Source organism: Dasypus novemcinctus, chromosome 27, assembly GCF_030445035.2.
Source record: "Dasypus novemcinctus isolate mDasNov1 chromosome 27, mDasNov1.1.hap2, whole genome shotgun sequence".
In the NCBI taxonomy this organism is placed as follows: Eukaryota; Metazoa; Chordata; class Mammalia; order Cingulata; family Dasypodidae; genus Dasypus; species Dasypus novemcinctus.
The window spans coordinates 16,195,762-16,209,621 of record NC_080699.1 but is presented as its reverse complement, the minus strand read 5'-3'; the positions used below and the strand labels follow the sequence as shown (position 1 = coordinate 16,209,621).

The following is a 13,860-nucleotide window of genomic DNA, read 5'->3' as shown; positions in this document are numbered from 1 at the left end:
GCTCTGATGGCTTCCCACTGCTGTTAATTAGCTACTTCAGCTTGCTGGAGGCCAGCTCCGAGGGCAGCCATTGTTCCAACCCACCCCAGAGAAAGGCAGCAGCAGGGGACAGGAAAAGGGCAAGAAGAATTTGCAAGGTGTGGCTTAGGGAGGCACGGAAGTAACTCCTGGCACAGTTCTCCGTCCCTCCCCTATCCCCTCCCCAGAAGTCTGCAGCTGGCCAGTGTTACTTTGTGGGTCCCGGGGCTTCTGGGTGGGAAAGACTGACTAGGAAACTCCTCACAGGCATGGCCCCCTGCCAGAATTTGCCCTCCAGGCGAAAGCAGCTTCAGAGAGCAAAAGCAGCATAACAAACAACTGAGGCAGCAGCCAGGGACAAAGGCTGCAGAGGAACCCTGGGAAAGAGAGGGGGCATTCAAACTCCTCTAACAGGGGAACTCCTAGGGCCACTAGTAAGCACAAGCCAAGGAAAAGACCAGCCCATAGAGACAGGGAGGCACCTGCACTTTGCAGACACCTTGGGCTGACCTTCCCAATAGGAGCGCTGAACTCTGACAGAGAGGACCAGACATCACAAAGCCAATTTGCAAAGATGGTGAAAATAGTTTTTTCCTTAGGCTTGCTTGGTTTTGTGAGCTCCCTACACACAGGAAAATCTCTGACATATCACTGCTGGATACAAACTCAAAAAAGGTATCTCAGGGAATAAATCCCTGAGGTGATAGTTGAAAATATTAAAATGTACAGTGTGCAAACAAGAGACTACAAGACAAAGAAAGAGGAAATGATTGCCCATCCAAAGGAAGAGGATAAAAATACAGAAAACATCAGTGAAGATGACAAGACTGTGGACATACCAGACACAAAGTCTTTAAAAATATGATCTTCAATATGTTCAAGGAGATTAAGGGAACTACAGAGAAAGAACTAGAGGATATCAGGAAAACGACGACTAAACAATATGAGAATCTCAATAAAAAGATAGAAATTTAAAAAGGAATCAAACAAAACTACTGGAGTTGAAGACCACAATAAATGAAATGAAAAATGCCCAGGAGGGTTTCAACAGTGGATTGGAGCTGGCAGAAACACAAAGACAACTAAAGTGAGTCAGGTAGAGGAGCTGAAATAAAGACTTGTAAAGAGGGAAAATAGCTGAAGAGACCTCTGGGACACTATCAAGAGTACCAATATTTGCATTATGGGAGAGGCAGGAGGAGGAGAGAGAGAAAGGGGCAGAATATTCCAAAAAATAATGACAGAGATCTACCCCAAACTTAGCAAATACATGAATATGCACATCCAAGAAGCCCAGAGAACAAAAGGAAAAACTTCAAGAATAGTCTGCCCCATCATAGTGATCAAACTGTCAAATGCAAAGAAGAAAGGCAGAGTTCTGAAAGCTTCAAGAGACAAGCAACGTGTTATGTACAAGGGAGTCCCAATTAGATTAAGTGCCTATTTCTCATCAGAAACCATGGAGGAAAGAAGGCAGTGGGCTGAAATACTTAAAGTGCTGAGAGAAAACAATTGCCAGTCAAGAATTTTATATCCTGTGAGACTTTCTTTCAAAAATGAGAAAAAGATTAAGACATTTCCAGATAAACAAAAGCTAAGGGAGTCCATTATAACAAGACTTGCTCTATAAGCAATGAAGGGAGTTCTCCAGATTGGCAGTAGATGAAAGGGGTATAAAGAAATAAAGATCTGGGAAGTGGATTTGGCTCAATGGATAGAACATCCGCCTTCCACATGGTGAAGCTGGCCCATGCGCAGTGCTGATGCGCGCAAGGAGTGTCATGCCATACAGGGGTGTCCCCTGCATAGGGGAGCCCTACATGCACGGAGTGTGCCCGGTAAGGAGAGCTGCCCAGTGTGAAAAAAATGCAGCCTGCCCAGGAGTGGGGCCACACACACGGAGACCTGACGCAGCAAGATGACGCAACAAAAAGAGACACAGATTCCTGGTGCCGCTGGCAAGAATACAAGTGGACACAGAAGAACACACAGTGAATGGACACAGAAAGCAGACAACTGGGGGGGGGGGGGGGAAGGGGAGAGAAATTAAAAAAAAAAAAAAAGAAATAAAAATCTCCAGTAGAGGTACCATTTGGGTAATTTTAAATGCCACTACTACTGTATCTTTTTTTTTTTTTTAAGATTTATTTTTATTTATTTAATTCCCCTCCCCTCCCCTGGTTGTCTGTTTTCTGTGTCTTTTTGCTGCGTCTTGTTTCTTTGTCCACTTCTGTTGTTGTCAGCGGCACGGGAAGTGTGGGCAGCACCATTCCTCCGCAGGCTGCACTTTCTTTTGCGCTGGGCGGCTCTCCTTTGCGGGGGACACCCCTGTGTGGCACAGCACTCCTTGCGCACATCAGCACTGTGCATGGGCCAGCTCCACACGGGTCAAGGAGGCCCGGGGTTTGAACCGCGGACCTCCCATGTGGTAGACGGACGCCCTAACCACTGGGCCAAAGTCCGTTTCCCTGTATATTATCTTTTGGTATGTAACTTCACTTTCTATTTCCTACAGGTACTAAAAGGCAAATGCATATAAAGTAATGATAAATCTATGATTTTGGACATACAAGGTACAAAGATATAATTTGGAACAAGTACAGAAAAATGGTGGGGGGACAGAGAGGTTTAGGAACAGTGTATGTGTATGTTATTGAAGTTAAATTGGTATCAAATAAAATGTTATATGCTTAGAATGTTAAAATTTAATCCCATGGTAATCACAAGGGAAATATATGAAAAATATATCCAGATAGAAATGAGGAGGGGCTCAATATGGTACAACACACAAAAAATTAAATAAATATGAAAGTAGGCATTAAGAGAAGAATTGAGGGACAAAATAATTTTAAGACTTACAAGGACTCAATATCAAAATAGCAGAAGAAAGACCTGCATTATTAGTAGTGACTTTAAATGTAAACAGATTAAATCTCCAGTAAAAAGGAAGAGACTGGCAGAATGAATAAAAAGCATGACCTAACTATATGTTGTTTACAAGAGAGTCACCTTAAATTTAAAGAAATAAGTGGGTTGAAAATGAAAGGATGGGGAAAAAATATACCTTGCAAGTAGTAACCAAAAGAGGGCTGGGGCAGTTATACTAATATTGGATAAAACAGGCTATAAGTCAAAACAGTTACAAGGGACAAAGATGGTCTTTATATTCTGATGAAGGGTCAGTGAAAAAAGAAGACATAACAATTAGAAATATATATGAACTTAACTGCAGGGCCCCAAAATATCTGAAGCAAATATTTACAAATTTGAAGGGGGAAATAGTTCTACATTATTTGTAGGAGATTTTAATTTACCAAATTGAATAATGGGTAGAGCATCTAGACAGAGGATCAATAAGGAAATCTTCACCCAATAACAGACTACACATTCTTCTTGAGTGCACATGGACTATTTTCCAGCATAGACAATAACACAAGTAACAAAACAAGTCTCAATAAATTAAAACATTTTGAAATGTTATGAGGTATCTTCTCCAATCATAATGGATTAAAGCTAGAAATAACAGAGGGAGAAATGGAAAATTAGTAAATGTGTGGAAATTAACAACATACTCCTAAGTAACCAATGGGTTAGAGAGGAAATCACATGGGAAATTAGGAAATATCTTGAGGTGAATGAAAATGAAATTACAACATATCAAAACATATGGGAAGCAGCAAAAGCAGTGCTTGGAGGGAAGCTTATAGCTCTAAAATGCTTCCATTAAAAAAAAAAAAAAGATTTTAGATCAGAGACCTATCTTCAAAAATGGAAGAACCAGAGAAAGAAGAGCAAATTAAATCCAAAGAAAGAAACATTAAAATAACAAAATTGGGGAAGAGCTAAATGAAATAGAGAATAAAAAAACAACATCAGAGAAAACCAACAAAACCAAAAGTTGCTCTTTAAAAAGATCAATAAAATTGACAAACCTTTAGATAGACTGATGAAGAAAAAAAGAGAGGACACAACTAAAATCAGAAATGAAGAAGGGGGCATTACAACTAACCTCACAGAAATAAAGACTATAAGAGGATACTATGAACATTTATGCCAACAAATTGGATAACCTAGATGAAATGGACAAATTCTTAGAAACACAACCACCTACAGACTCAAGAAGAAAAAGAAGACCTCAAGAATCCAGTAACTAGTAAAGAGATTGAATTTAAAAAACGTATATATATATATATACCTCCCAATAAAGAAAAATCCAGGACCAGGTAGGTTTGATGGGGAAATTTTTATTTTTTTACTTGGCAAAGGACTTTATTTCAAGAGCTTCTAGAAGTTCCAATAGAAGAGTCATCTAAAAAGGAACCTTTCCTGGAAGGTGGAAGGTGGAAGGTGTTCAGAGTAGACAGCTCAGAGCTGTCCTAGGTGGAATGTGCTCTGCAATGATGGCTACTAAAACACCACGTCCCGGCTCTGCTATGAAAATCCCTCTAGCTAGAGGGCAGCTTTGAAAGGAAAAGGGTAATGACTGAGGTATGGAAAGTAAAGGGATTGATGCTGACATCAGACTGAACTACTTAGCAAGAAAGACAATGGCCTGTTTAGGTGTGGTGGACAAGTCAAATATTCTATTACAAATAAAGTAACAGTTTATTTTAAATCACCAATAAGCCTGGGAAACAAATACTATTATCATCATTTTACAGGTGAAAAAGCTAAATCTCGGAGAGAAAAAGCCAGAATTGATTCCTGGTCTGTGACTCTTCTTTTTCTAAAATATATTTTTATTAGAGAGGTTGTGAACTTACAGAACAATAATGCACATGTGTGGAATTCCCACATAATACCCTTCCACCAAGACACTACATTGTTGTGGAAGATTAGATAATATCAGACTATTACCACTAACTACGGTCTACAGCGTATATTTGGTATATTTTTTTCATACTCCCTATTAACACAGTACATCTTTGGCAATGATATAACAATAGTACAGCATTTCTGTTAACTATCGTCCATAGGCTACATTAATTGTACTTTTCCCAAAGTTCTCCATAATCTTTCCACCTTGCAATAGTGACAACCATTTGTCTAGTTCATAGAAGGACATTCTTGTATTTGTACTATTAACCTCAGTTCTCTTCTACCTCTGGGTTCACTGTGTTATTCAGTCCCAGGATTATTCTCTAGCTTTCTTTCAATCAACATTTACATCTCTAGACTACCTTTTCAGCCACAGTCCTGTTTATAAACCAGTTGCATTTTACTCACTATAATGTGTTACCATCAATTCTATCCATTTCCACACTTTTACAATCAAGTTAATTAAAACTTCTACATATATTTAAATCAGTGCTCCTTCACAGCCCTCCTCTTATCTCTCAATAACCTATACTCTAGGCTTCCACTCCACACGTTTATTCTTCGTAATTAGTAAGACCATGCAATATTTGTCCTTTTGTGTCTGACTTATTTCACTTAACATGTCTTCAAGCTTCATCCATGTTATCATGTGTCCCAATTTCATATCTTCTTACAGCAGCATAGTATTCCACTGTACATATATACCACATTTTGTTTATCCATTTATTGGTTGATGGACACTTGGGTTGTTTCCGTCTTTTGGTAATTCTGAATAATGCCACTATGAACATCAGTGTGCAAATTTGAAAAGATTAATGAAAGGCAGTCCTCTACAATAAGGGTTTGTGGTATAGTCAGAAAACTAATGTAAAAACAAATGATTATAGTGATATACAATAAGGTTAGTAAAAAGCACTCTAGAATAGGGGTTCTTAACCAGGGGTCCATGAGATTTAATTGAATTAAAAAACCCATTATTCTTGTGGGGATGTGTTAGTGCAGGTATGATATAGTTATTAAATAATACACAGTAGAGTGTGGACTTAGTAAGGGGTCTGTGGTTTTCACCTGACTGGCAAAGAGGTCCATGGAACAAAAAAGGTTAAGAACCCTGAACTATTGTTAAGATGTCAATTCTACCTAAAGAGATTTACAAATTAAATACAATCCCAATCAAAATTCCAATAGGCTTCTTTGCAGAAATAGAAAAGACAATCATCAATTTATACAGAAGGGTAAGGGGCCATTTTGAAAAAAGAAGAAGTCTGAGAACTCACACCTACCAATCTTAAAACTTGTTACAAAAGTATGGTAATCAAACAGCATGATATTGGCCCAGGGATAGATATATAGACCAATTGTGCTGTTTTGAGTCTTTTATGAGGACCCCAGAAAATTACGTTCTTAAATTGAACCTATTTGTGAACCTTTGATTAAATTAGATCACTTAAGCGCCATGTGATTAGATTGCTGGAGTAGGGTGTAGTCCAGGGTGGGTCTTAATCCTCCTACTGGAGTCCTTTATAAATGGAGGAATAAAAGTCACAGACACAGAGAAAAAGGCCACAAAGACAGAGAGAGGCTTCCAGAAGTTGACAAACTCAGGAAATAGAAAAGCCACAGAAGGAGCAGCCTGAAGCAGAGCTAGCAACAAGGCCATGAGGAGAAGGGAGAGAAGAGTAATGCTGCCATTATGCCCTGCCAGGTGCTTGATCATCCACAGTTGAGCTGGGGGAAAAAGTGTGCCTGGAGGAAAAGGCAGAGATTGTCAGAGCTGCCACTGTACCTTGCCGTGTGTCAAGAGTCCAGGATAACCAGCAGCCAGTCCTCCGGGAGAAAAGAATCACCTGATGAAACCCTGATATGACATTTTCACAGCCTCAGAACCGTAAGTTTTTAACCCCATTTTTGGTATATTACTCCCAGCAGCCTTTAGCAAACTAAACAGAAATGGGACTGAATTGAAAGTTCAGAAAACAACCTTCACATTTATGTCCAAGTGATTTTTGACAAGGAAGCAGAGACCACTCAACGGGGAAAGAAAAATCTCTTCACAATTAGTGCTGAGGAAACTGGAACTCCATATGCAAAATAATGAAGGTGGACTCCTACCTCATACGATACACAAAGACCAACCTAAAAAGGATCAAAGACCTCAATATAAGAGTCAGAACTATAAAACTTCTGGGGTAAAAAAACCACAGGGAAGCACCTTCAAGACTGTGTTACAGGGAAGTGGACTTGGCCCAGTGCTTAGGGCGCCCGTCTACCACATGTGAGGTCCGCGGTTCAAACCCCAGGCCTCTTTGACCCATGTGGAACTGGCCCATGTGCAGTGCTGATGCGTGCAAGGAGTGCTGTGCCCCCCACGGGTGTCCCTGCATAGGGGAGTCCCACGCACAAGGAGTGCGCCCCGTAAGGAGAGCGCCCAGCGCGAAAGAAAGTGCAGCCTGCCCAGGAATGGCACTGCACACACGGAGAGCTGACACAACAAGATGATGTAACAACAACAAAAGACTGTGTTACACAATGCTTTCTTAGACTTTACACCCAAAGCACAAGCAACAAAAGAAAAAAAAGAGATAAATGGGACTGCCTCAAAATTAAAAAACTTTTGTGTATCATAGGAATTTATCATGAAAGTAAAACAACCTATATAATGGGAGAAAATATTTGGAAACCACATATCCCATTAGGGTTTAATATCCAGAATACACAAAAAAATCTTTCAAATCAATAACGAAAAGACAAACAACCCAATTTAAAAAATGGGCAAGACTTGAACAGACTTTTCTCCAAAGACAATATACAAATGACCAAAAGCACATGAAAAGATCTCAACATTATTAGTCATTAGGAAACGCAAATCAAAACCCCAATAGGATACTGTTTCAACACTCACTAGAATGGCTACTATTTAAAAAATGGAAAATTACAAATGGAGAGCTGGTGGGAAGTGAACTGGGGAAGCCACTGTGGAAGACAGTTCAGTGGCTCCTCAGAAAGCTAAATATAGAATTACCATATGACCTTGCAAACCCACTTCTAGGTGTATACCCAAAAGAACAGAAAGTAGGGACTTAAGCTGCTAAGTGCATACTGATGTTCATAGTGGCATTATTCACAATGGCCAAAAGACACAAGGAACTCTAGTGCCTTTATCCATGTATGGATAAACAAAATGAGGTGTACATACACATAATGGAATATTATTCAGCTGTAAAAAACAATGAAGTTTGGATATGTGCGACAACATGGATGAACCTTGACTACATGCTAAGTGGAATAAGCCAGACACCAAAGGCCAAATATTGTATGACTGCACTGATATGAAATGATCACTTTAGAATATAGGTTACCAGGGGTTGGAATGGGTAGGGAATAGGGAGTTAAGGGTATAAATGTATAGTTTCTATTTGTACTGATGGAAACATTTTGGTAATAGATGGTTGGTGATGGTAACACAATATTGTGAATGTAATTAACAATACTGAATTATATATTTGAATGTGGTTAAAAGGGGAAATTTTAAGCTGCAATGTTACCAGAATAAAAACTGTTAAAAATTCATGGAACTATACAACACAAACAGTGAGCCTTAAGTTAAACCATGGACTATAGTTAATAGTACAATTATTAAAATGTGCCCTCATTAATTATAGCAAATGTACCATACAAATACAAGATGTTACTAGTAGGTTGGTATATGGAAACCCATGTATTTTATGCAGTATTTTTCTCTAAAGCTACAACTTCTCTTAAAAAAAAAAAAAAAGAAAGAAAAGATCCCCCTATATTGAATGTGAAGAACTAGCTAGGAAGATGGAAATGATTAAGAGGAGGGAACATGGGGTCTGAGAATTTGGCTAAGAGACAGTGTTCTAGAATTAAGGTGTCAGACTAGTGAGTAGTTGCCCTGGAAGAAAGAGAATACAAAAGGAGTCAAGTTATCAAACAACAAAATAAGAATAAAGCTCCAGTGCTATACAAACCAAATTCTTTTTCACCTCAACATGAAGAAAATCAGCTCTCCCACTTTGGAACTTGGTGATTCAAATGCCTCTTTGAAGTTATATTGGATGCCAGGATGACGAAGCCTGAAAAGTCTTGGTGCCCTTTCCCCCATCTTAAGGTTATCTTCCCGTGCTCCAGAAAGAGCCTCTGGCTGACTAATGGACTGACGCTGCTGACTAATGGGACTGGCATGATGGGGCTAAGTCCTCCCTCACAAGGGGTGCCACGTCTCAGGAAGCTACCTCCCTCCTATAGTAGCGCGGGCCCCTCCTCAGGCCCTGAGGATACCGGGCTGCTGCTGGCAGTCCTAGGAACCTCTGGCAGAAGGGGAGCTGGGAAAAGCACAGTGCTGCTGTCGGATGAGCCTCCCGTCGCTTTTCATTAGTGGCTCACCGAGGCATTTTCTAAATTTACAGGGATGGATTCAGGGCACATCAGAACAAACACTTAGTCTTTCCTTCTTTTGTGGCAGCCTTGTTGCTAAGAATTCAAGTACAAGCAAGAGAAAAGATAGTTGGGTGGCAAAGGCAGTTTGTCAGGCATTAGCAGTAGCAACCCACTTTTGGGAAAATACAGAGATATATGAAGACGAAAAGCAACTTAAGACTGCAGTCTTAGCTGCCCAGTTATAGAATTTTTCACAATGGGTGTAAATACTTATCTGGAGCCACCAACCAATAAGAGGGAGTCCCTACTGAAAAGTCAATATATCACTAATGCCAGAAGCTAGGACATTAGCAAAAGGAATGCTGGAAAAAAAGAGGAAGACACCAGGGACACAACCTCACTATGAAGCTTTACTACTTCCTCTAGGAGACTGTCACCCCATGGAAAGCTGGCAGGAAATAACTGGTAAAAGGCACATGAGTACGATTGACAAAATGCGGGAATCTTAGAGATGGGAACAGGAGAACCTAATGAATCTATTTCTCTTTTCCTGCCTTTTTTCCTGTTTTTTTTTTTTTGAATATTCTGCAATTTTTACTGACCTCTTTCATCTTACCCAGACCCAGACAAAGAACTGAATTGTGGGTACCTCTGGACAAACTTCTACCTGTTCTTTCTCCTCTGACGTTCCTGAGTAAAGGGGTCCCTGTTACAGGAACACGCTCCTTTCTTGTCACTTGGTGGTGTTAATCTGTTGGGAAGAGACCTGTTGTGTAAACTAAGAGTTAGCACACTGTGTACTCCGGGGAGCTGTTTTTGGAGTTCCTGGGAAGGAGGCCACCAAAGTGAATACACTGACAGCAGGTATGCGCTGGGGGTCTGTCGTGCTAGCGGCCAAATTTTGAAGAACAGAGGCTTTCTAATGCCAATGGGAACTGAAATAGCCACTTCTCCAACAGATTTCTGTAATCCATTGTAGAACTTAACCACATAATAAGACGAAATGTATTTGCAGATCAAGCCATGAAAAAGGCTACTACAGTTTGGACTGGGAAATTGAAGGCCCTGGGCAACTTTGGAGTCCACCTCTTTCCAAGAGCCCAAGGTTCTTTTATGAACCTGTAAAAATCATCACTGAAAACCCACTGGTGGTATAAACTTGAAGTGAAAATGAAAATACACCTATAAATCATGAGAATAAGATGGATTGTTAAATTGCTGTGATTGTTAAATGTTGCATGAAAAACCTGAGATAATTAACTTTTCATTACATTAGCTACTATATCCTGGACTGTGAGATTTGCTATTTAATGCAATAACAACTATAATTTATTGAGCACCTATTACATACAGGCACTTGGTATTAATTATCTCTAATCCTAATAACCAGCCTGTAACGTAAGAATTCTCTTTTCTACAAATGTGAAGCCTGAGGCTGGAGAATTTAAACAACTTGCTCAGAATTATAAAAGTAGTATGTAGCAAATTAAAAATGCTTTTAAAAAGTCTGTTTAGGTACTTTTAATGAAAACACCTTTAACTTTCCTACTTTTAATTTAAATCCAAAGAATCATTTATACCAGCTCTATGGCCGGCATTTACATGAAACTAAAAAATACTCATCTAACCTACAAAATGCATCTGCCTGGGAGATCAGAAAGGAAATAAAATAGTACTCGATTTTTAACCAATCCCCCACATTTACTATACTATTACTATACATATACATTTATATGTATGCATATATAATAGGTTTGCTAAGCTTATGCATAAAAATTTATTTCAAAAGTAAAAGCACCTCATATTTTAGGCAGCATGAAACGGTTGAAATATCCCTGCATTTTCATAACATTAAGATTTTGGATCTGAAACAGATATGTGTTTTTAAATGACTTTGTATACTTTGTTATGGACATAGTATCACACAATTCCTGTCAACTTGTTCTCTAGGGACTGCCTGAAGCACTTCAGTTTAAGCATCAGACTAAACTGTATGTTGGAGAAGTATCAAATCTGCGCTGTCCTATCTTTATATCAAGGGAAAAAGGATGGTGCCAAAATAATACAGGGGCAGAAGTTTGCTTTTGTGATTATATAAGAATGGGTTGTTTGAAATGCTTTAAAGTTTTCCTGTGGATAAGTTCCCCATGTGGAATGAGTAAGTTTTAGGGCGTCATGTAAACTTTTTATCAAGTATTTTCCATCTCAACTGGGAGGTAGATTTCACTCATATGAGCTGACCTGACTGGGCATCACTTACCTAAAGGACATCCATCTTAAAAATTCATTTCAATGGACTGCAAGTCTTATAAATCTCTAAAAGTGCATTTCCCTTCAATGTCCCATTCTCCACTTGTACTTTCTTGCATCCTCCTTTAGAACTTCGCTTTAAAAATTAAACTTGCCTCTCTCTTGCTATTGTTCTTTCTCTCCTATGGAGACTACTACCCCTTCCCCTCACTCTTAAAAACAAAAAACTCGTTCTCAATTTTCCTTCTTCCTCTGTCAAATAATACTGTCTCGACTCCTTCATTTCTCAACCCCCCTGCATTTGGGCTTCTACCTTCAAGAGCACATGGCATTCCCGATGAGGAGTGACTGTCTGGCTCTCAAGCCTCTGGTCTTTTTCCAGTATTTCTTCCTGACTTCTCCACAAGATATTCTCTCCCTGCAGACTTCCTCTTGAGTTTCAGGATAGACACGTCTTGGGGCTTTTCTAACACTAAGCTTTCTGCATTACAGCATCCTTGGATCATTCCTTTCTTCTGCGTGGAAGGCAACACTTTCAGCATTGGAAGTATCAGAAATGCCGGCGGCACTTTTATAAAGTATAGTCACTTGGGCTCTACTGTAGCCCTGCTGAATCAGGTTCTCCAAGAGTAGAGCCTGAGAAGATACATGTTTAAAAACTCCTCCAGTGATTCTGGCACAGAGTCGTCCTCAGGGATCTAGTATCTTCCCTCATTTCTCTTTCCCTTGGCAATTTTATGGATTTGGGGCTTAAATGTCATTGCTCTGTTAAGGTAGTCATTAACTAGTTCTGGATTATTATAAGAAAAATATCATTCTGTGGCCAAGGTTGGGAAAGAGGTTAGCGAGGATATCTTACAGAAGGGCTTCTTAAGCCTGAGGTACATTCCGTACCTCTGCAACTCTTGTTAAGACCCTCTTTACTCCACTAGGAAGGGGGGCTTACCTCCAACTCATCTCCTTGCCTCTAGTCTCTACCTCTGACAATCCAGTTTAAGCATCACTGCCAGATTATCCATGTAAGGCACAACTCTACTGTTGATAGCCTCTACTCAAAACCTTCAATTATTCTTGAATTACAGAGCCTAATTTAAATTCTCTACCTTGGCATTCAAAATCTTTTCAACGTGTTTTTCTCTTTCATTACACAAGGAAAGAGTAGACTTTGAAGCCAGACATATTTGGGTTTAAATTGTGTTTTGCCTTTGGTAAGGAATTTTTTTATTTTTTTAAAGATTTATTTATTTATTTCTCTCTCCTCACCGCCCCGCCCCCTGCCAGTTGTGTGCTCTCTGTTCATTCGCTGTGTTCTTCTCTGCTTCTATACTTATCAGCGGCACTGGGAAGCTGTGTTTCTTTTTGTTGCGTCATCTTGTTGTGTCAGCTCTCCGTGTGTGTGGAGCCATTCTTGGGCAGGCTGCACTTTCTTTCATGCTGGGTGGCTCCCCTTACAGGGTGCACTCCTTGTGCGTGGGGCTCCCCTACGCGGGGGACACCCCTGCGTGGCAGGGCACTCCTTGCGCGCATCAGCACTGCACATGGGGCAGCTCCACACGGGTCAAGGAGGCCCGGGGTTTGAACTGCGGACCTCCCATGTGGTAGACGGACGCCCTAACCACTGGGCCAAGTCCACTTCCCAAGTAATTTAAATTCTATAAATCTAGGTTTGCTTATAAACGAGAAAAGGGCAATACTGCCTCTCCTTGAAAAGATAATTGTGAGGTGAGGATTATGTGTTGTTTCTTCTTATACGCTATACTGAAGAACTTACTCCCACTGTGGTTCTCAAATTTTGAGAATTTTGCATCATTAGCGTTCTTCTTACAAAAGGAGATGGCTGGGCTACACCTGGTGCTTGACTTGGTAGGTCTGCGTGGAGTCTAGAACTCTACTGTCCAATCCAGTAGCCACTAGCCCCAGGTGGCTACTGAGCACTTAAAATGTGGTAGTTGGAACTGAGATGTGCTATAAATGTAACATCCACGTAAGACTTTGAAGACTATTAAAAAACATTGTAAAATATCTCAATAATTTTCATTGGAAATACATGTTGAAATGGTATCTTGGGGATATTAGCTTAAATAAAAGATATCATTCAAATTAATTTCATGTGTTCCTTTTACTTTTTAATATATTAATAGCTATTAGGAAGTTTAAAATTAGATGTGCCTCACATTATATTTCATTTGCAGCCCACGAAGAACTGATGCCTTTATCTATTCTTATGTCCCCATAGTGCTCTGTTAAACAGGTCATTAACTACGTACTGATTGAATTTAGATGCACTTTAAATTTTGAACCACTACAATTCATCAAAAAATATTGCATTAGAAGCTCTGCTTTTAGTTTTTTTCCCCCCGAGTTCCTAAATAA

General features: G+C 39.7%; 1 protein-coding gene across 5 annotated transcripts in view; it reads right to left on the bottom strand.

Moving 5' to 3' along the window:
- Positions 1–13,860, bottom strand: part of ZC3H12C (zinc finger CCCH-type containing 12C) — a 79,810-nt gene that overhangs the window by 25,291 nt on the left and 40,659 nt on the right. The gene's annotated exons all lie outside the window — the stretch shown is intronic.